This window comes from Nicotiana tomentosiformis, chromosome 7 (genome assembly GCF_000390325.3).
Source record: "Nicotiana tomentosiformis chromosome 7, ASM39032v3, whole genome shotgun sequence".
NCBI classification, from domain to species: domain Eukaryota; kingdom Viridiplantae; phylum Streptophyta; class Magnoliopsida; order Solanales; family Solanaceae; genus Nicotiana; species Nicotiana tomentosiformis.
In genome coordinates this window covers 126,522,644-126,547,145 of record NC_090818.1, presented here as the reverse complement: position 1 = coordinate 126,547,145, position 24,502 = coordinate 126,522,644, and the positions used below count along the sequence as shown (strand labels likewise).

At 41.1% G+C, this 24,502-nt stretch overlaps 1 non-coding gene across 1 annotated transcript; it reads right to left on the bottom strand.

Moving 5' to 3' along the window:
- Window positions 1–18,794: 18,794 nt before the first annotated feature.
- LOC117279324 (small nucleolar RNA R71) lies at window positions 18,795–18,901 on the bottom strand. Its single transcript, XR_004509738.1, has one exon. It is a non-coding gene; the product is annotated as a small nucleolar RNA R71 (small nucleolar RNA).
- Window positions 18,902–24,502: the final 5,601 nt, after the last annotated feature.

Genomic DNA, 24,502 nt, shown 5'->3' with positions numbered 1-24,502 from the left:
AGTGCACCATCGAGGTGTCTCACAAGGAGAACTATTACCACGTTTGCAATAAAAATAGAATTCCACCCGATTCCTAAATTTTTGTATGCTATATCCTACGCCTCTTGCATGGGCCCGGTCGACCGGACCCAGATCGCCTAAAATTTTGTCGGTGCATTAAAAACTACCTAAGAAACAATAGTCGCCGCCTTGCCATGACCATTATTCTTTTTTGCCGATTTAGGACCATAAATCTAGAATTCTGCACGATTCCAAGATTTCCTTGTGCTATAGCCCACGCTTCCTGCATGGGCCCAGGCAACCGGACTCAAATCGCCTAAAACTTTGTTAGGCCATCAAAAATTACCTAAGGAACAATATTCATTACCTTTCCATGACCGTTACTCGTTGTTTGGTGTTTTAGGGCCATAAAATTTGAATTCTGCCTAACTCCTAGATTTTCGTGAGCTATAGCCCACGTCTCCTGCATGGGCCAAGGGAACCGGACCAGGATCGCCTAAAATTTTGATGTCTCATCAAAACCAACCTAAGGAACAATAGTCACCACCTGGCCATGATCGTTACTCATGTTTTAGAGTTTTAGTGTCGTAAAGATGAAATTCCACCTGATTCCCAGATTTTTGTGTGCTATAGCCTACGTCTCTTGCATGGGCCCGGGCTACTGGACCCGGATCGCCTAAAATTTTGTCGGCCCATCCAAAATCGGTGTAAGAAACAATAGTCACCACCTCGCCATGACCATTACTCATTATTTGGCGTTTAGGGCCATAAAAATGGAATTTCTCCCGATTCCCAGATTTTTATATGCTATAGCCCACGCCTCCTGCATGGGCACGGGAGATTTTTCCAACCCATCAAAACTGACCTAAGGAAACATAGTCACCGCCTCGCAATGACCGTTACTCGGGTTTTGGAATTTTAGTGCCATAAAAATGGAATTCTGCCTGATTCTCAAATTTGTGTGTGTTATAGCCCATGTCGCCTGTATGGACCCGGGAGACCAAACCCGGATCCCCTAAATTATTGTCGGCCCTTCAAAATCGACCTAAAAATAATAGTCACTGCCTCGCCATGATCGTTACTCGTGTTTTGGCGTTTTAGGGCCATAAAACGAGAATTATGCTTGATTCCCAGAGTTTTGTGTGCTTTAGCCCACGCCTCCTACATAGTCCCGGTCGACCATTCCCGGATGACCTAAAATTTTGTCATCCATCAAAAATAACCTAAGAAACAATAGTCACCACCTCGCCATGACCGTTACTCATTTTTGGCATTTTTGGGCCATAAAACTGAAATTCCGCCAGATTCTCTGATTTTTGTGTGATATAGCCAATGCCTCCTACATGTGCCCGTGCGACCGAACCAGGATCGCCTAAAAATATTTTGCCCCATCAAAATGAACTAAGGAACAATAGTCACCGCCTTGCCATGACTGTTACTCATTGTTTGGCATTTCATGGCAATAAAAATTTAATTTCGCCAGATTTCCAGATTTTCTTGTGCTATAGCCCACGTCTCCTTTATGGGCCCGGGAGACCAGACCCGAATCGCCAAATATTATGTCGGCCCATCAAAACTGACCTATGAAACAATATTTCATTGCCTCGCCATGACCATTACTCATATTTTGGCGTTTAGGGCCACAAAACTGGAATTCCGCCCGATTTTAAAATTTTTGTGTGCTATAGCCCACGCCTCCTGCATGAGCAAGGGCGACAGGATCCGGATTGCCTTTAGTTTTTCCGGCCCATAAACAAAAACCTAAGTAACAATAGTCACCGCCTCGCCATGACCGCTACTCATGTTTTGGCATTTTAGTGCCACAAAAATGGAATTTCACCCGATTTCCATAGTTTCGTGTGCCATAGCCCATGCCTCTTGCATGGGCCCGGGCGACGAAACCTGGATCGCCTAAAATTTTGCCGGCCCATCAAAATCGACCTTACAAAGAAATAGTCACCACCTTGCCATGAGCGTTACTAGGGTTTGGCGTTTTAGGGCCATAAAACTGGAATTAAGCTCGATTCTCATATTTTCGTGTGTTTTAGCCCACGCTTCTTACATGGGCCCGGGCGACCAGACCCAGATCACCTAAAAAAATTTCGGCCCATCAAAAATAATCTAAGGAACAATAGTCACCGCCTCACCATGACCGTTACTCGTTTTTTCGTATTTTTGGGCCATAAAACTGGAATTTCGCTAAATTCCCTGATTTTCGTATAGCCCACGCCTCCTACAAGGGACCAGGTGACCGAACCAGGATAACCTAAAAAACTTTCGGCCAATAAAAATGAACTAAGGAACAATAGTCACTACCTTGCCATGATCGTTACTCGTTTGTGGCGTTTTATGGCCAGAAAAATAGAATTCTGTCCGATTCCCAGATTTTTGTGTGCTGTCCACGCCTCCTGCATGGGCCCGGGCGACAGGACCCAGATCACCTTTAATTTTTCCGGCCCACAAAAATGATCTAAGAAATAATAGTCACCGCTTCGCCATGATCGTTACTCATTTTAAGAGTTCTAGAGCCATAAAACTGGAATTTTGCTCGATTTCTAGATTTTCTAGTGCTTTAGCCAACGCCTCATACATGGGCCCGGGCGACCGGTCCTGGATCACCTAAAAACTTTTCGGCCTATCAAAAATGACATAAGGAACATTAGTCATCGCCTCGCCATGACCATTACTCATATTTTGGCGTTTTATGGCAATAAAAATGGAATTCCACACAATTCCCAAATATTCATGTGCTACAGCCTATGACTCCTGCATGGACCCGGGCAACTAGGCTCGGAATGCCTAAAATCTTTTTGGCCCATCAAAATGACCTATTGAATAATAGTCACCGCCCCGCCATGACCGTTACTGGTTTATTGGCGTTGTAGGGCAATAAAACTTGAATTCAGCCCTATTTCTAGATTTTCGTATGCTATGGCTCACGCCTCTTGTATGGTCCCGGGCGACCGGACCTAAATCGCCTAAAGTTTTGCCGACCCATCAAAATTGACTTACGAAAAAATAGTCACCAACTCGCCATGATCGTTACTCTTTTTTGGCGTTTAGGGTCATAAAACTGGAATTCCGTCCGATTCCTAGATTTTTGTGTGCTATAACCCACACCTCCTGCATGGGTCCGAGCAACAGGACCTGTATCGCCTTAAATTTTTTTGGCCCATCAAAACCGACCTAAGAAACGATAGTCACCGCCTCGCCATGACCGTTGGTCCTTTTTTGGTGTTTTAAGGTCATAAAACTGGAATTTCACCTGATTCCTAGATTTTCGTGTGCTATAGCCCACGCCTCCTGCACGGTCTGGGGAGATCGGACCCGGATCGCCTAATACTTTGCTGGCCCATCAAAAATGACCTAAGGAACAATAGTCACCGCCTTTACATGAGCGTTACTCATTTTTGGCATTTTAGTGCCATAAAACTAGAAGTGATGCGACCGCAGATGTCGCCCAAACTAGAAGCTAAGGAACGATATTTTTGGTAATGTTGTTTTTCAAGTTGATAAAAGATCTAGGGTCGTGACTTCTACCTAGGTGGTTACCTAACGGATTATGGGCTTTAGGGCAGGTTTGATTGATCGGGGTATAATATAGCAATCACACGCAATTACCCACTCTATACCTCTCGGTAGTTTGAGTGGTTTTGCCTAATTTGGCTTTCTCAAGTCCAAATGGGTAATTCACAAAACTAATGATAGATGCTCAACTCGGATCTTACTATCTCTAGATTTGACCCTTTAATTAGGGCTATCAATTTCTTGAGTTCACCCCAATTCATTGTTAGCCAAGTTTTCCTAGACTTAGTCTCTCTTTCTCAAGTAGAGACTAGGTCAATTAGACCCGAATCAATGTTTGCAACCATTAATTCTTAAATTCAAGAAAAAACTAGGCTAAATATCATACACCCAATCACAAACAAGCCCCAAATTAAACACCCATTAGACACCCACAGTATGGTTGGGTCACAACCCTAACTAATAATTTAGCTACTCATAGGCAAACTTGAAGAAACTAAAGAAGAAACTAAGATTAAACTCATAATAGGGAAGAAAATCTAATGTTAAAAAGATAAACTATTACAAAGCTACCCAAAACAGTAAGGAAAAAACGACTATCTACTTTCAGGTGTTCAAACTTGACCTAAATTTGACAAAAAGATCTATTTATACCGAGCTAAAATTATCGGACAAAATTGCCCCTGCGTAGATTGTGCGGCCGCACAATTCTGTGTGTGGTCCGCACTTTGAAGCTGGCTTGACAGGATGGACTTCTGCGGCCGCACAATTCTGGGGTGCGGCCGCACTTCTACAGATTTTGTGGACCGCACATTTTTGAGTGTAGCCACACTCTTGGACTTGAGTTGTACATGGAGAATTTCTGCAGACCGCACATTTATGAGTGCGGCCGCACTTTTGCATTCTGCGACCGCACAATAATAGTGCGGTCCGCACTTCTTCAGGGTCCCAAAACACCATCTCTCTGAACCTCGTCTTCTGCGGCTGCACAATAATTGTGTAGTCCGCACTTTGCGAAGGGCATTTGTCAGTGATTCTTCATAGTCTGCGGCCGCACACAGTATTGTGTGGTCCGTACTTTGCTCTTTTCTACTTTGTTTTGGTCCTTATCCAATTCTACTCCTTCTTGAGTTGATTTTCATCTCTTTGGCTCATTTCCCAATATTCCTGCAAGAAAGCACATTTCATTAGTTCTCGGGAATACCTTTAAGCGTTTTTGAGCTAAAAGGAAAGTAAAAGAGTGCAAAGAAGTGGTCAAAATCCCTACTTATCAATGGGCCCGGGCGACCTGACCCAGATCACCTATAATTTTGCCGGCCCATCAAAACCGACCAAAAAAAAATAGTCAACGCCTCGCCATGATCATTACTTATTTTTTAGCGTTCAAGGGCCATAAAACTGGAATTTTGCTCGATTTCTAGATTTTCTAGTGCTTTAGCCAATGCCTCCTACATGGGCCCAGGCGACCGGTCCCGGATCACCTAAAAATATTACGGCCTATCAAAAATGACCTAAGGAACAATAGTCACCACCTCGCCATGACCATTACGCATTATTTGGCGTTTTATGGCAATAAAAATGGAATTCCGCACAATTCCCAAATTTTTGTGTGCTACAACCCATGACTCCTACATGGACCCGGGCAACCGGGCTCAGATCACCTAAAATATTTTCGGCCCATCAAAATGACCTAATGAATAATAGTCACCATCTCGCCATGACCGTTACTAGTTTATTGGCATTTTTGGGCAATAAAACTTGAATTCCGCCTTATTCTTAGATTTTCGTGTGCTATCGCTCACGCCTCTTGCATGGTCCCGGATGACCGGACCCGAATCGCCTAAATTTTTTCCGACCCATCAAAATTGACCTAAGAAAAAATAGTCACCAACTCGCCATGACCGTTACTCGTTTTTTAGAATTTAGGGCCATAAAACTGGAATTCCGCCCAATTCCTAGATTTTCGTGTGCTATAGCCCATGCCTCCTGCATGGGCCTGGGCGATAGGATCTGGATCACCTAAAAATTTTCCGGATCATCAAAAACCATCTAAAGAACAACAGTCACCGCCTCGCTATGACCGTTACTCATTTTTTGGCGTTTTGTGGCTATAAAACTAGACTTTTGCCTGATTCCGAGATTTTTGTATGCTATAGCCCATGCCTCCTGCATGGGCCCGGGCGACAAGACCCGTATCGCCTATTATTTTGTCGGCCCACAAAAATGACCTAAGGAACAATAGTTTGCGCCTTGCCATGACCGTTACTCATTATTTGGTATTTTAGGGCAATAAAACTGAAATTTCGCTCGATTCCTAGATTTTATTTACTATAGCCCACGCCTCTTACATAGGCCAGGGTGACCGACCCGAATCGCATAATATTGTTACTTTTTTATTTTCTTATTTTAGGGCCATAAAATTAGAATTCCGCCTGATTGCATGGGCCCATGCGACCAGATACGGATCGTCTAAAATTTTGCCAACCCATCAAAAATGACCTAAGAAACAATAGTCACTGCCTCTCCATGATCGTCGTTATGTTTTGGCGTTTTAGGGGCATAAAAATGGAATTCCGACCAATTTCAAGATTTTCGTGTGCAATAGGCAACGCCTCTTGCACTGGCCCGAGGCGACCGAATACGAACGCCTACACTTTTGTCGGAAAATCAAAAATAACCTAAGAAACAATAGTCACCGCCTTCCATGACCAATGCTTCTTTTTGGCATTTTAGAGCCACAAAACTGAAATTTCGCCCGATTTCTAGTTTTTCGTGTGCTATAGCCCACGCCTCCTGCATGGACCCAGCCGACTGGACCCGGATAGCCTAACATTTTGCTGTCCAATCAAAAATGACCTAAAGAATAATAGTCACCGCCTCACCATGACCGTCACTCGTTTTTCGGATTTTTAGGGCCATAAATTTGAATTCCACCCGATCCTCATATTTTCGTGTGCTATAGCCCACGTCTCCTGCATGAGCCTAGGCGACCAGACCCGGATCGCCTAAAATTTTGGCGGCCTATCAAAACCAACCTAAGGAACAATACTCACTGCTTCGCCATGACCGTTACTTATTTTTTGGCATTTTAGTGCCATAAAAATGGCGATCCGCCCGAATCCCGAATTTTCATGTCTTATAGCCCACGTCTCCTGAGGCGACAAGATCTGGATTGCAAAAAATTTTTCTGGCCCATCAAAATAACCTAAGGAACAATAGTCACGACCTCGTCATGAACGTTACTCATTTTTTGGCATTTTAGTGCCATATAAATGGAATTCCGCCCGATTCCCCAAATTTTCGTGTGCTATAGCCCACGCCTCCTACATTACCCCGGGCGTCCGGACCAGGATCGCCTAAAATTTTATCGGCCTATCAAAATGACCTAAGGAACAATAGTCACCGCCTCGTCATGACCGTTAGTCATATTTTGGCATTTTAGGGTAATAAAACTGGAATTCTGTCCGATTCTCAGATTTTCATGTACTATAGCCCACGCCTCCTACATGGCCCGGGTGATCGAACCTGGATCGCCAAAAATTTTGCCAGCCCATCAAAATCGACCTAAAGATCAATAGTCACCACCTATCTATGACCGTTACTCGTTTGTCGCGTTTCATGGTCAAAAAAATGTAATTCCCCACGATTCCAAGAATTTCGTGTGCTTTAGCCAATGCCTCCTGCATGTGACCGGACAATCGACCCCGGATCGCCTAAAATATTTCCTGCCCATCAAAAACGACCTAAGGAATAATTTTGCATCGCCTCACCATGACTGTTACTCGTTTTTGGCATTTTAGGGCAATAAAACTGGAATTCCGCCTGATTCCCTGATTTTCGTGTGTTATAGCTCATGCCTCCTGCATGGGCCCAGGCGTCCGGACCTGAATTGCCTAAAAATTTGACGGCCCATAAAAACTGACCTTAGAAACAATAGTCACTGCCTCGCTATGACCGTTGCTTATTTTTTGGCATTTTACTGTCATAAAAATGAAATTCTGCACAATTCCCAGATTTTCGTGTGCTATAGCCCATGCCTCCTGCATGTGACCGGACGACCAGGACCGGATCGCCTAAAATCTTTCCGGCACATCAAAAATGACCTAAGGAACAATAGTCACCGCCTTGCCATAGTTGTTACTCGTTTTTTGGCATTTAGGGCCATAAATCTGGAATTCCAACCGATTCCTAGATTTTCGTATGCTATAGCCCATGCCTCCTGCATGGGGCCATGTGACACGACCTGGATCGCCTAAAACTTTGCAGCCCATAAAAATGACCTAAAGAATAATATTCACTGCCTCGCCATAACCGTTACTCAGTTTTTGGCATTTTAGGATCTTCAAACTGGACTTACGCTTGATTCCGAGATTTTCGTGTGTTGTAGCCAATGCCTCATGCATGGGCCAGGGCTACAGGACCGGGATCGCCTAATATTTTGTCAGCCCATCAAAAACGACCAAAGGAGCAATAGTCACCGCTTCGCCATGACCCTGACTTATGTTTTGGCATTTTAGGGTCATATAACTGGAATTTCGCTTGATTCCCGGATTTTTGTGTGCTATATAGCCCACGCCTCTTGCATGGGCTCAAGCGACCAGACCTAGATCGCCTAAAATTTTGTAGGCCCATCAAAAAAACCTATGAAACAATAGTCGCTGCCTTACCATGAACATTACTCATTTTTTGGCATTTTAGGGACATAAATCTGGAACTTCGCCTGATTCCCACATTTCTATGTGTTATAGCCCACGTCACCTGGATGGACCCAGGCGACCGGTCGGGGATCGCATAAAATTTTGCTAGCCCATCAAAAACAACCTAAGTAACAATTGTCACCGACTCGCCATGAGCGTTACTCATTTTTTGGCGTTTTAGGGCTATAAAATTCGAATTCCGTCTGATTCCCAGATTTTCGTATGTATAGTCCATGTCTCATGCATAGGCCGGGGCGACCGGACCGGGATTGCCTACAATTTTGTTGGCCCATATAAAATGACCTAAGGAATAATAGTCATCGCCTTGCCATAAAACCGGAATTTTGCTAGATTTCCAGATTTTCGTGTGTTTCTTGCCCATCAAAAAGACCTAAGGAACAATAGTCATCGCCTCGCCATGATCGTTACTCGTATTTTGGCATTTTTACCCATATAATCATAATTGCGTCATATTCTTATATTTTCGTGTGTTGTAGTCCATGCCTCATGCATGGGCCCAGGCGACCGAACCTTGATCGCCGAAGGAATTCCACCTCGCCATGAGCGTTAGTCCTTTTTTGGCATTTTATGGCCATAAAAGTGGAATTCCACATGATTCCCAAATTATTGTGTGCTATAGCCCACGCCTCCTGCATGGGCCCGAGCAACTGGGCCCGGATCGCCTAAAATCTTTCTGGCCCATCCAAACGACCTAAGGAATAATAGTCACTGCCTCGCCATGACTGTTACTCGTTTATTGGCGTTTTAGGGCAATAAAACTAGAATTACGCCTTATTCCCAGATTTTCGTGTGCTATGGCACACGCTTCCTGCATGGTCCCGGGCGACCGGACCAGAATCGCCTAAAATTTTGCCGACCCCTGAAAATCGACCTAAGAAAAAATAGTCACTGCCTTGCCATGTCCGCTACACATTTTTTGGCGTTTAGGACCATAAAATTGGAATTCCACCCGATTTCGTGTGCTATAACCCACGCCTCATGCATGGGCCCGGGCGACAGGATCTGGATTGCTTAAAATTTTAACGGCCCATCAAAAATGACCTAAGGAACAATGGTCACCGCCTCGCCATGACCATTACTCATTATGGCCGTTTTGGGGCAATAAAACTGGACTTCCGCCTGATTCCGAGATTTTTGTGTACTATAGCCTACGGCTCCTGAATGGGCCCAGGCGATAGGATCCATCAAAAATGACCTAAGGAACAATAGTCAGCATTTCGCCATGACCGCTACTCATTTTTTGGTGTTTTAGGGTCATAAAACTGCAATTCCGCCCGATTCCTAAATTCTTATGTGCTAAAGCTCACGCCTCCTGCATGGGACGGGGCGACCGACCTGGATCGAAAAATAATTTTTCGACCCATCAAAACTACATTAAGAATAATAGTCACCGCCTCGCATGACCGTTATTTTCTTTTGGCATTTTAGGGCCATAAAACTGGAATTCCGCCCGATTCCCAGATCGGATTCGGATTGGTATAATTTTAATCCGATCCGATTCAAAATCCGAAATTATTAGGGCATGTATATTAAACTTTAATTTTGGATAGCCAGTACTTCTTTTACATCTAAGTTATTACCTTTACAAATGCTGGATTTAGCTATATTGGCACCATAGTCCCCTCATAATTTGCAGAAACATAAATGTTTCTTGTTGTGTTGCCTCTTCTACAAAGAAAATATAAGTATGAATTTTGCAACTTAGAGGCATAACAATTCGAACCTCCAGAGAAATATTTTCTTAGAGATGCAATGCTGATAGAAGGGATAAAAAGCAAAGAAATATTTGTATTAGCATAGAACACAGAAGAAGCAGATAAAGTAGATGCATTAGCCGATTAGATTAGGAATAGCCTTAATAATACATATAATCCGATCTGAAAATCTAAAATATTTATCCGATCCAAACTTTAAAATCCAACCCGATCCGATAATAATTCGGATCGGATTCGGATCGGATTTGTAGAATTCAAAATCCGAAATTTCAATCCGAAATGTGCTAAATCTGATCCGATCTGATCCATGCACAGCCCTAGCCCACGTCTCATGCATGGACCCGGGAGACCAGATCGGGATCGCCTAAAATTTTGTCGACTATAAAAAATGACCTATGAAATAATAGTCACCGCCTTGCCATGACCGTTACTTATTTTTGTCTTTTTAGGGGCATAAAACTAGAATTTTGCTAGATTTCCAGATTTTCGTGTGTTATTACCCATGCCTTCTGCATGGGCCTAGACGACCGGGCCCGGATTGCCTAAAATCTTTCTGGCCTATCAAAAAGACCTAAGGAACAATAGTCACCTCTTGCATGGGCCCGGGTGACCGGACCCGAATCGCCTAAAATTTTATAGACCCAACAGAACTATCTTAATAAATAATAGTCACCGCCTCGTCATGGCCGTTACTCATTTTTAGCGTTTAGGGCCATAAAACTGGAATTCTGCTCGATTCCCAGATTTTTGTGTACTATATCCCACGCATCCTGTATGGGTCCAGGCGACAGGACCCGGATCACCTAAAACTTTTCCATCCCATTAAAAACGATCTAAGGAACAATAGTCACCGCCTCTCTATGACCGTTACTCCTTTTTTGGCATTTTAGGCATATAAAATAGGACTTGCGCCTGATTCCGAGTTTTCTTGTGCTATAGCCCACGCCTCCTGCATGGGCCTGAGAGACAGGACTCGGATAGCCTAAAATTTTGTCGGCCTATCATAAATGTCCTAAGGAATAATATTCAACGCCTTTCCATGACCGTTACTCATTTCTTGGTGTTTTAGGGCCATAAAATTGGAATTTCACCCGATTCCTAGATTTTTGTGTGATATAGCCCACGCCTCCTACATGGGCCGGGGTGACCGGACCCAGATCCCCAATATTTTTTTGACCCATCAAAGACGACCTATGGAATAATAGTCATCGCCTCACCATGACCGTTACTTATTTTATGTCGTTTTACGGCCATAAAACTAGAATTCCTCCTGATTTCCATATTTTCGTATACTATAACCCACGCCTCTTGCATAAGCCTGGGCGACCGAATCCGGATCGTCTAATATTTTGCCGACCCATCAAAAATGACCTAAGGAATAATAGTCACGGCCTCTCAATGACCGTTACTTATTTTTTGGCATTTTAGGGCCATAAAATTGGAACTCCATCTGATTCCGAGATTTTCGTATGCTATAGCCCACGCCTCCTGCATGGGCCCAGGCAATCGTACCTGGATCGCTTAAAATTTTATCGGCCCATCAAAAACAACCTATGGAACAATAGTCACTGTCCCACCATGACCGTTACTCATATTTTAGCGTTTTAGGGCCATAAAACTAGAATTCCGCCTGATTCCCAAATTTTGCTCACGCCTCCTGCTTGGGCCCGGGCGACCGAACCTGGATCACCTAAAATTTTGCCGGCCCATAAAAAATGACCTAAGGAACAATAGTCACCGCCTTTCCATGACCGTTACCGCCTCTCAATGACTGTTAGGGCCATAAAACTGGAATTCCGCCTGATTCGCATATTTTTGTGTGATATAACACACGCCTCCTGCATGGGCCCAGGCGACAGGACCCGGATAGCCTAAAATTTTGTCGGCCCATCATAAATGACTTGCGAAACAATAGTCACCACCTTGCCATGACCGGTACTCGTTTTATGGTGTTTTAGGGCTATAAAATTGGAATTCCGCCCGATTCTTAGCTTTTTGTGTGCTATAGCCCACACCTCCTGCATGGGACTGGGCCACCGGACCCGGATCACCTAATATATTTTTGACCCATAAAAATGACCTAAGTAACAATAGTCACCGCCTCACCAAGACCATTAGATATATTATGGCATTTTACGGCCATAAAATTTGAATTCCGCCTGATTCTCAGATTTTCATATGCTATAACCCACGCCTTTGCATGGGCCCGGGCGACCAGACCAGAATCGCCTATTAATTTTTTGACCCATCAAAAACAACCTAAGAAATAATAGTCACCGCCATTCCATGACCATTACTCATTTTTTGGCTTTATAGGGTCGTAAAATTAGAATTCCGCTCGATTCTCAGATTTTCGTGTGCTATAGCCCACGCCTCCTGCATGGGCCCAGGCGACCGAAGTTAGATCGCCTAAAATTTTGCTAGCCCATCAAAAATAACCTAAGGAACAATAGTCACCACCTCGCCATGATCGTTACTCAATATTTGATGTTTTAGGGCCATAAAATTGGAATTTTGCTCGATTCCTAGATTTTTTGTGTTATAGCCCACGTCTCCTGCATGGGCCCAAGCGACCGGACCTGGATCACCTAAAATTTTACCGGCCCATCAAAACTGACCTAAGGAATAATAATCACTGCCTCGCCATAACCGTTACTCATTTTTTGGCGTCTTGGTGCCATAAAAATGGAATTCCGCCTGATTCTCAGATTTTCATGTGCTATAGCCCACTCCACCTACATAGGCCCTTGCAACCAGATTAGGATAGCCTAAAAATTATTTGGCCCATCAAAACGACCTAAATAACAATAGTCACCGTCTCGCCATGACCGTTACTCATGTTTTGGCGTTTTAGGGCAATAAAACTAGAATTCCGCCCAATTTCCAGATTTGTGAGTGCTATAGCCCACACCTCCTACATGGGCCCGGGATACCCGAAGCAAATCAGCTAAAGTTTTGTCATCCCATCAAAACCGACCTAAGAAATAATAGTCACCGCCTCGACATGACCGTGTAACGACTCGACTTATCGTTTTGAGAATTAGCATTCCGTTCAATGACTTAAGGTCTTGAAAACTTTGTAATATGTATTATGACCCCCGTGTGTGGTCAAGTTTGGTTTTCGGAAGAGTCGGAATTAAATTGAAAGTACAATTCTTATTTTTGAAGCTTAAATGAAAAGAGTTAACCGGAGTTTGACTTTTGAGCAAACAACTCTGGAATGGAATTGTAATGATATCAATAGCTTTGTATGGTGATTTTGGACTTAGGCGTATGTTTGTATTTGGATTTGGAAGTTCGTAGGATAATTCGGCACATTTTGGCAAAAAATTAGAAAATGAAGATCTTGAAATATTCATAAATTCGACCGTAAGTCGATTGGTTGATAACAAGGTCGGATTTTGATTTCGGAAATTGGAACAGCTCCATTATGATATTTATGACTCGTGTGCAAAATTTGAAGTCATTTCGGATTGATTTGATAGGTTCCGGCATCGAATGTATAATTTGGAATTCGGAAGTTCATAAGTTTCTTAGGCTTGAATCGATGCGTGATTTGTGATTTTGAGGTTTGGTACCTCGGGAAAATTCTTGAATAAATCTTTTGTGAAAGTGGTGGTTGCCGAAATAACCTTGACCCGGGTGAAATAGAAAAGATTTCTCGTCACCAGCGCCCAGGGTAGCTTGGGGCGCTGGAATATTTAAGGTTCTGGAAATAGGGCCACAGGTAGCTCCCCACGCCACCTGTGGCGCTCGAAATATTATATACTCACTTTGGGGTTCATTTTTCCCCATTCCTCTTGGCCGAATTTTGGGGATTTTCTCCACTCTCTCAAGACCTCCAACTCCCCTCATCTCCAAGGTGAGTAATCCCTACTAATTTGGTGTTTCATTCTATCATTTCCACTCTAGAACTAACTCAATCCACCATGAAATCCTTAGATCTTCAAGAAAATTCTTCAAGAACTCGAAAGATGATTTTGGCAAGATTTTTTTCTAAAGGTAATCCTACACCCTTGGACATATAAGCATGGATTTACTATGAGTATGTGAGCAAGAAATAAGTATTAGAATTTATTTGATAGTGCTTGGAAGCCATAAATACGTAAACTAGATTATTGGGTGTTGTAGAGACTTTGTAATGAATTAATTAGTACAATTGGGTGGATACGAGTTCATTGATGATTTTAATGGTGCTAAAGAAGGTTGTTTGTAGACAAAGGATGGTTTTGTATCTCTTTTTGGTGGGAAGGAGGGATTGTTGGATGAAGAAACACCATTACTAGTGGTAGTAAAATGCTATGTACTCTAGGTGTTTGATAAAATGCCTAAATGATCAAAAATCGGGAAATTTATTTACTAATATTGGTCCAATTGAATTATGTTGATGTAGATTGAAGTTGTAAGAGTAGTGGGAGGTTTTAATACCACTAAAGAGCTAAATTAAGAAAGCTCGATTTGTGGCGATCTTATTTTCGAGGGATTTTCAAGGAAATCATCGGGATTTGAGCCGTCCGGAGGTGGCTTCACTCGCGAAGATCATTTAAAGACTCGGTTTAGTTTCGTCGAGGTAAGTATATTGCCTAACCTTGAGTGGGGGAATTACCCCTTAGGCATTGAGTCTTATATAGAAATTGTGTGACTGAAAGCCATGTACGCGAGGTGACGAGTACGTACTTGGTTTATATGTACAAATTATACCAGTTAAAATTTGTAGACACCTTTATGTATTAAATTGGAAAATTGTTGGAACTTATTAAATCCTTTATTTGTCATGCCTCATTCCTTGCTTGTCGAGGTTGTTTTTATATGATAATTTGGTGTGATTGCCACTTTGATTTTATGTGAAATGTTGTGGTTGGTTAGGTTGACATTTCTTGGAAATAATTTCATTATGGAATCCTTATCTGCAAATAATTAATTAAATAAGTTTAAAATGAGGTATTAATATATTTATCAAAAATTTGGATTAAAGAAGGCGTTGTTCTTACTAAGTTACTTTTCCATCCTTGTTGTTTTGAGATTTTATATACATTGTGTTGAGTTGTGGGCTATCTGTTGTGAAATTAATTGATTTCGTTGTATCTTTGGAAAGGTTGTGGCCTATGGACAATTTGTAAATACGAGTTGATTATATTGTGTTGTTATGATAATATTATGTGTGAATTGTTGTGTGATTTGGGTTACGGTTATACGGCGTATAAGGGTGGCATCCCACTGTTGATATTATTCGGGCATAAGGGTGGCATTTCACTGTTGTTATGTGTGTTAGGATATTGTCTGGGCGGAGTGATAAGGGAGGCTATTAAACGGAGCGATGAGGGAGACTATTATAGTAGCGATAATGATGGCTATAGGAACAATAAGGGTGGCTATTGATATTGTCAGAGCGGAGGGATAAGGGAGGCTATTATAGGAGTGATAAGGGTGGCTATAAGAGAGATAAGGGTGGCTATTGTCAGGGATGATATGCGATGATATGGGGTTATTGTGCTGGTGATATTCATGTGATATTGTGATTTTCCTTGTGTTTACTTTTATATCTTATGAAACTTGTCTTGTTATTTCGGTAAACTTGATGATAGTCTAATCTATGTTGAAATTGTGACCCTCTGGCTATTGCCGGGCGGATTATGTTATTGGCACATGAACTGTCCGTGCAGATGTGATATGAAATATGGGCACGAGGTTCTAGGAAAATAAAATAATTATGTTATCGGCACGTGAACTGTCCATGTAGATGTGATATGAAATGTGGGCACGAGGTGCCAGGGAAATATAATGATTATGTTATTGGCACGCGAACTGTATGTGCAGATGTGATATGAAATGTGGGCACGAGGTGCCAGAGAAATATAATAATTTTTATTATTGGCACTTAAATTGTCCGTACGGTTATGATAGAAATATAGGCACGAGTTGCCGTGGAAATATAAAAATGGGTTGAGACCCGTGTTACGAAAATATGAAAGTGGGCTGATATTCGTGTTTTATGATTATGAAATGAGGTGTCATAGAGTGACTTTTATTTGAAAGAAGTATATTCGAAAGATATTTATTTGAAAGAAGTATATTCGAAAGATATTTATTTGAAAGAATTATATTCGAAAGATATTTATTTGAAAGAAGTATATTCGAAAGATATTTATTTGAAAAGAATTATACGTGCAATATTTATATTTGAAGGACTTGATTAATTGGTTATACTTGTGTTCCTTATTCGTTTGAGCAATAATTATAGTATTCTTGTTGCCTTGCTGTTTATATCACTGGCTGATTTTGTAGCTATCATTTCTAGTTGTTTTTCAGTACTATTGTATACTACTATATTGCACAGGTTATTAGACTAGTAAGTGTCTTGACTGTACTTCATCACTACTCTACCGAGGTTAGTGTTGATACTTACTGGGTACTGACTGTGGTGTACTCATACTATACTTCTGCACATTTTTGTGCAGAGCCAGGTGCTGGAGATATTAGACTAGAGCAGAGTTAGTGTGTTGATCGCAAGGATTCAAGGTAGAGCTATTTGGTCGTCGCAGTCCCTTAGAGTCTTTCCATTTTATTGTACTATCAACTCTTATTCGAACAGTATTGTATATTCGATCCTTGAGATCACTGCATGTATTCAATTAGAGTTTGTGACTCAGTATTACCAGTCTTGGGAGGTTGTATCATTGTTTTCGCTGTTGGTTTCGATTATCTATAAAAATGGGCTTGAATTGTTATTATGATCGGATTACTTAGTCTTAAAGACTAAGTGCCATGACGACGCCTATGGTGGGATTTTGGATCGTGATAGACCGTTACTTATTTTTTGGCATTTTAGGGCCATAAAACTGGAATTCTGCTCGATTCCCAGATTTTCACGCGCTTTAGCCCACGCCTCCGGCATGGTCCCGGGCGATCGGACCTGGATCACCTAAAATTTTGTCGGCCCATCATAAATGACCCAAGAAATAACAGTCAGGAATTCTGCTCGATTCCCAAATTTTCGTGTGCTTTAGCCTACGCCTAAGTTTGCAGGTTTCCCACTTCGGTTAGGAAAGGGTGATTTCATTTGGGCCCGACCCTACGTGGTATAAATACATGGAAAAACATTATGTTCTAGATTTTGACATACTTTAGACCTAAGGAGGCTAAGGAGGAATTGGAAGAACACAAGCACAATGATTTCATCATTCCTTCCTCACTCAAGACCCGAGTTTGGATTGAATCTATATTTTTCTATACTTTAATTATATTTGTGATGAATTTCTCCATGATTATGGAGTAGTTCACTTTAGGGTTTAATGGATTTGGTGTATTGATGAATGTTTGTTGATTATAACTCTAGTTTTATGTATTGACTCGTTTTTGGATGATTTCATTGTTTTATCTAAATTCACTAGTTCATGTAATCGAGAGAGGCATAACTTGTTATATCTTTGCATTAAATTGTGGGTTGAGTTCATTAATTTTTCTTAGTAATCGAAAGAGGTTAGTTAATTCATTGATTAAACCTAGTTAGGAGGATAATCGAGAGAGGTTCTCTTAAAGATCAATCCATTACGCATTCTTGCATATCTTCACAGAGCTTAAATTGGTTAATCTTGCGAGGTTAAGACTTAATCGAGAGAGGAGTTTCTGCTGAACGTGTGAACTAATAATTGAGTGAATTCGAGAGATTCACTTAACATTAGAAGTGAATTATCTAGAGTTAGATCCCAAATAATTATCTAGCACATATCCTATCAAAATCCTATCTACTCCCATTGATAACCTTCTTTGCTTATTCTTTGCTTTGATTGTCATTAGTCAATAGCTTTAGATTCTTAGTTAATTTTAATTAGAAAACATATAAATCTCAATTGTTCATCATCTTGGATAGTAACAAAGCTAGAAACTACGAGAATACTATTTAAATCCAATCCTTGTGGATACGATATTATACTATACTATATTAGATTAGCGAGCATAATTTAAGTGTGTGTTTCGAGCTCGTCAAATTTTGGCGCCATTGCCGGGGATTGACAATCAATAGTGTTTGAAATAGTTTGTATTGCTAATTCATGAATTTTTCTTTTTATTTTATTTTATTGTTCTCGTTTTATGTTTGGTGTTCTTTGACTGTGTGCAGATTACAGTTCAAGGTTGATGCATGACTCGAGCTTTTGCGAAAGAAGTGCTACCGTACGAGCCCGTGATATAAAAATAATTGTGTCAGATGAGGAAGGAAAGAGATCTCACTGAGACATCAGAAAAGGTTGGGCAATCCCCAACCAAAGAACATATGGCTAGAAAAGGTAAAGATAATGTAGATTTGGCTGCAAGAGAGGCAACCCAACAACGAGAAAAAGTTGCACGGGATGCTGAGGAAGCAGGTATTAGAGATACACAGATTATCTACGAAGAAGAGAAGGGTAGGAAAATTTCTCAGAATCGACCCTTGGCTACAGACCAGTTCGGAAATATAGCTCCCATGCCTAGGAGACCACTAGGCAATTATGCTAGACCGGTCTACAATCAAGGCTTATCAAGTGTTAGACCACCTCCAATTACAGCTAACAATTTTGAGTTTAAGCAAGGGTTGCTTCAAACCCTTCAGAATTGTTATGTCTTTAGAGGGAAGATGAATGAAGATCCAAATACACATCTGATGGACTTCGAGGATATTATGAATACCTTTCAATACAATGGTGTGTCACAAGATGCAATGTACTCAAGGGAATTCCCCTTCATACTCAAAGATGATGCAAAGCAGTGGCTTCGAAGCTTGCCCACGGGATCGATTAGAACATGGGAGGAGATGACCAGAAAATTCCTTGATAAATATTTCTCCTCAGCTAAGACGGAAAAATTTAGAAGAGAAATCCATAACTTCTACCAGAAAGAGACTGAAACTGTTTTTGAAGCTTGGGAGAGGTTTAAGGAGATAGTTAGAAAGTGTCAACATAGTGGAATTGAACTCTGGATGCAACTCCAGGACTTTTGGGATGGATTGACACCGGCCTTGCGTAGAACATTGAGCAATGCAGTTGGAGGAACTTTGATCAAGAAGACTCTAGAGGAGATAGTTATAATTCTTCATGAGTTGTCTGAAGATGCAAATCAGTGGCCCTCTGAGAGTGTTGAAAGAATAAGATCAACTGGTGTTCACCAAATGAATGCTAATACTTTTGTGCAGGTACAACTTGATGTTATGACTAAAGAAATACGAAAGATGACCTTAGCCTCAATACAAAATGAGCCTCACGCAGCTTGTGATATATATGGAAGAGGATACCCTACTCATGAGTGTCAAGCCTCAACTGAGGAAGTGAATAATGTGGGAAATTTTAATTTTAATGCAATGGGTCAGAGGCACCCCGATTTTTCATGGAGTTCACCTAGGGGTACCGCGAATGCATGGCAACAAAATATCTCTAGACCCTAAGGACAACGAGCTCCAGCATTCCAAAATCAGCAAAGGCAGCAATTTCAGCTTCAACAGCCCATTTGGTCTGGCATAGAAGATCTCATGAAGGCCTTTATTCTAAAAACTGATGAGAGGTTTGAAACTCACAGCGCGGGAACATAGAGCAGCTATCAAAGAACTAGGCATTAGTTTGTAAAACCTGGAAAGACAGGTTGGGCAACTAGCCACTCTATTATCGGAGAGGATTCCAGGAGCTCTCCCCGCTGATACTGAAAGAAACCCCAAATAAACAGTGAATGTTGTAACCTTGAGAAGTGGGCAAGTGTTGAAAGACCCCACCCCGATCCAAAAAGATGTGATACTTGAAAAGGAACGTGGGGAGAAACTGAAAAGTGATGAGGATAAGAAGAAGAAAGGCCCAATGAAAGCTGAGAAAAAGAAGAAGGGAGAAACTTCGAGAAGGGAGGAACATGATGAGAGCAAGCATATTCCTGCTCTACCTTTCCCTCAAAAGCTATATAGAGAAAAGTTGGACAAGCAGTTTGAGAGATTTCTGGATGTGCTGAAACAGGTTCATGTAAACTTACCATTCACATAAGTGCTCGCACAAATGCCTTCCTAGTCTAAATTCTTGAAAGAGATCCTTACAAAGAAGAGGAAGATATAAGAGACCTCAGTGGTCAAGCTCACAGAGCATTGCAGTGCGATATTGCAAAATAAACTCCCACAAAAGTGTGGAGATCCAGGGAGTTTAGGAACTATTAATTTTTATAAGTCTTTATGCGATTCTGGTGCCTCAATTAATTTAATGCCTCTATCTATTTATAGGAAACTGGAAAAGGAGATTGGAGAGATAAGATCTGCACCCATATCTTTGCAATTGGCAGACCAAACGACTATAATACCCGAGGGGATAGTGGAAGATGTGTTAGTTCGGGTGGATAGGTTCGTATTTCTTGTGGATTTTATAGTGGTGAATATGGAGGAAAACAAGTAGGTCCCCCTTAGGAAGAGAGATATTATATATACATGAGAGAAAACTCATGCTTAGAGTGGGTGAGAAGACTGTGACTTTCAAGATGGATGGAGAAAAGGGGATGCAAAAAGGAAAACCAGCTGCCATTGTTGAGTGGAAAGTGAAGGGCTCGAAAGAGAAGACTGCAGTGAGCGAGAAAGATAAGTGTGGGGTGTACGCCAAAAAGGTTGAAAAAAAATTGTCTGCATGGATGTGTGCATTACTTCGGGCGCGGGGAATGGAGCCCAACTTCGACTCAGACCCCGACTAGATGTTCAGGAAACTTCTTTTACCTTATGCTTTTTAATTGTGTGTCATGGAGACATGCCACAACTTAAAGTGTGGGGTGGGGGATATGTTGTATGTATGTATATTAGTTTTTTTTGTTAGTGGTAATTAGTAGAGATAGAAAAAAAATTAAAATTTTTGATTTTTCCCGACGATGGATATTATCGACAGGTTTCTTGAGGGATTAAAGTCGAAAGAAAAAGACAAAAAGATTTTATTTTGTTAGGTAGTGTAATAATTCCCCCTTGGGTTTTCTTTGTGTCGTGGTTCTTTTCCAAGGGTTTTGTTTGAAATGGGTATAGTTAGTTTTTATTTGTGTTAGGAGTAGAAAACCTTGTACTGTGATTTGAATTGAAAGAAATATCTCTTGACTTTATTATACCTTAAGAATAGTAAGTGCTTTGGTTGTGACGCTTAGGCTCAGTTTTTGACTTTTGTATAAGTACCTTAAATTGTATGATCTTAACTTTGCTTAACTGCTTTGACTAGAGTGTCTTGATAATCTGATCCTGAGTGAGTTACGTGCCATGTGTGTATAAGGTTTTGGGTATTTTGTGCATTTCATTGGATGTCTAGAACTTGTCCCGTGTGTTTACGAAGCGAAATAGTAGTTTATTCAGTCTAGGAAGTGATATAGGTATTTCTTTGTTGAGCCAGTTATATGCTTTTACCCACCTAATTGTTAAGTATCGTATTTAACGCCTTTGAGCCTGTAATCTTATTTCTTTGGCAACCACATTACAAGCCCTACCCAATTGTTTGAATTGACCATCTATTTAAACCTTGTACCTCTCGTGAGCACTTGAATTTGTTATGAACTTTGTAAAATTTGAAGTGTGGGGTGGTTGGGTTGGCTTTTGAGTGGAACTATTGAATTAAGGAGAAACGTTGAGCCACTGGAATTGAAAAGGAAAGAAAAATAATAAGTGTATGATTGTGAAAAATATTCCTTGATAGTGGTAACTTGATGTAATTGTACTTAAAGAAGTAGGGAGTTATTGTATATTGATGTGAAGGTGGAGTTATGGTTTGACATAAGTGTAGAGTTTTGAACGAGTAATTATGTATTAAAGTGCTTAGGGAAGTGTAGTCACTCTTATATCTAAATGTATCATACTCATCCCGCAGCCTACATTACAACCAATTAAAGTCCTACTTGATCCTTAACTGAATGAGCTCAATTAATAGAGTAGTACATTACGGGCAAGCCTATAGTACGTCTTTTGTGGCATATGAATGTTGTTTCTGAGAGTGAGCAAATTCTTTTATCCTCAGTTCCTAATTGTTCTTAAATTGTATTGTGTGCGGAACTACTCTCTATTGTTGTGTGAGGGCACTTGATTCATGAAGGAAAGGTAATGTCGTTGACCTCTATGTTAGAGTAAGTGAGCGGGTTGTAAAAATTGCGTGGTGCTTTTGAGTCAAATCTTGAAGCAAGGATGTTACGTTAGAGGCTTAATCTATTTTAATTATTCTTGGTGTGATGAGTTAAGAGAGTTGTTTAAAAAAGTCGTGTTTATATGAAGTGTAGTTTGATTGCTCAAGGACGAGCAATGGTTTAAGTGTGGGGTGTTGGTGGTAGGCTATAATCTCGTGTTTTACTCGCTTATTGCACTCTAATTCACTGCATTTTACTTGTATTTGAGCTTTAATTGGTAGTGTTTTGCACTTAGTATGTGTCTTATGCCTTGTAGGAGTGATTCCGAGTTATGTAGATGTTATGGAACTAATTCAAGCTATTTGGAGCTTTGAAGTCTGAGTAAAAGCCTAAAGGATTAAGCTGGGGTCGTGTTCGGGGGTCGAGGATCACTTCTGGACGTCAAAAATCAAGGAAGAAGCAACAACTAAGGAATTGCATAATGCGACGCACTAGGTGACGCATAGTGCGACCCACTAGGCAACGCATAGTGCGACGCAGTAGTGTAATTTTATGTCAGAAGATTGACAAAGTTTAGAGGCTGGGTTTTTGTGGTCTGACAAGAAAAAGCACTATTACGACGCAGCCAACGATGCATGGTGCGATGCATGAAAAAGAATAAGTTTGCAGGTTTTCCACTTCGGCTAAGAAAGGGTGATTTCATTTGGGCCCGACCGTACTTGGTATAAATACATGAAAAAATGTTATTTTCTGGACTTTTGACATACTTTAGAGTTAAGGAGGCTAATGAGGAGTTGGAATAACACAAGCATAAGGATTTCATCATTCCTTCCTCACTCAAGATCCGAGTTTGGATTGAATCTATATTTTTCTATACTTTAATTATATTTGTGATGAATTTCTCCATGATTATGAAGTAGTTCCCTTTAGGGTTTGATGAATTTGGTGTATTGATGATTGTTTGTGGATTATAACTCTAGTTGTATGTATGAACCTGTTTTTGGATAATTTCATTATTGCATTTATATTCACTAGTTCATGTAATCGAGAGAGGTATAACTTGTGATATCTTTACATTATATTGTGGGTTGAGTTCATTAATTTTTCTTAGTAATCGAAAGAGGCTAGTTGAATCATTGATTAAACCTAGTTATGAGGATAATCAAGAGAGGTTCTCCTAAAGATAATTTCACTACGCATTCTTGCATATCTTCACAGAGCTTAAATTGGTTCATCTCGTGAGGTTGAAACTTAATCGAGAGAGGAGTTTCTGCTGAACGTGTGAACTAATAATTGAGTGAATTCGAGATACTCACTTAAATATTAGAAGTGAATTATCTAGAATTAGATCCCAAACAATTATCTTGTATCTGTAATGACCGGGCCGGTCATTTTGAGAGTAATAGCTCCGATCCCCTATTAATTGCTTTCCCCAAATCATTTTCTGCTATTGTGACTTGCCAGGATGATTGGTTTTGAGTTTCGGAGTGTTTTGGGACACTTAGTCCCTAAATGAGAGCTTAAGCCTTAGGATTTGGACCGTAGTCAGAACTATGTGAAGACGACACCGGAATGGAATTCCATCGATTCCTTTAGCTCCGTTAGGTGATTTTGGGTTTAGGAGCGTGTCTGGATTGTGTTGTGGAGGTTTGTAGCTCATTTAGGCTTGAAATGGCGAAAGTCAAATTTTTAGAGTTTTGGGCCGGTAGTAGAATTTTTGATATCGGGGTCGTTTTCCATTTTCGGAAGTTGGAGTAGGTCTGTAATGTTAATTATGACTTTTGCGCAAAATTTGAGGTCAATCGGACGTGATTTGATAGGTTTCAGCATCGGTTGTAGAATTTTGAAGTTTCAAGTTCTTTAAGTTTGAATTGGAGGGTGATTCGTGATTTTAGCGTTGTTTGATGGGATTTGAGAGCTCGACTAAGTTCGTATGGTATTTTAGGATTGGTTGGTATGTTTGGTCGAGGTCCCGGGGGCCTCGGGTGTGTTTCGGATGCTCAACGAGTCATCTTTGGACTATTGAAGATACCAGATTTTTGGTGTTCTGTTGCAGGCATTTTCTTCATCGCGTTCGTGAGGGAGTCCTCACGTTCACGTAAGGTATCTAGGAAGGGCAGCTGAATTACTATTCACGTTTGCGATGTCGCTCTCGCGTTCGCGAAGGTGTGGAACCTCGAAGCTATGCGTTCGCGAAGAAGAACTAGAGGTAGGCAAGATTTCGTACTTCGCATTCGCGATTGAGATCCCGCATTCGCGAAGGTTCAAGCTGAGTGGTCTTCGCGTTCGCGACATGTGCATCGCGTTCGCGATGGAGGATTTTGGGCTGAAGTAAATTGTACTTCGCGAACGCGAGGGTGTTGCCGCGTTCGCGAAGAAGGGCGCGTCTGGGCAGTATTAAAGTTCCAAAAAACGGAGGTTATGCCATTTTTATCAAAACCTTAAGTTGGGAACTCGGATTTTGGA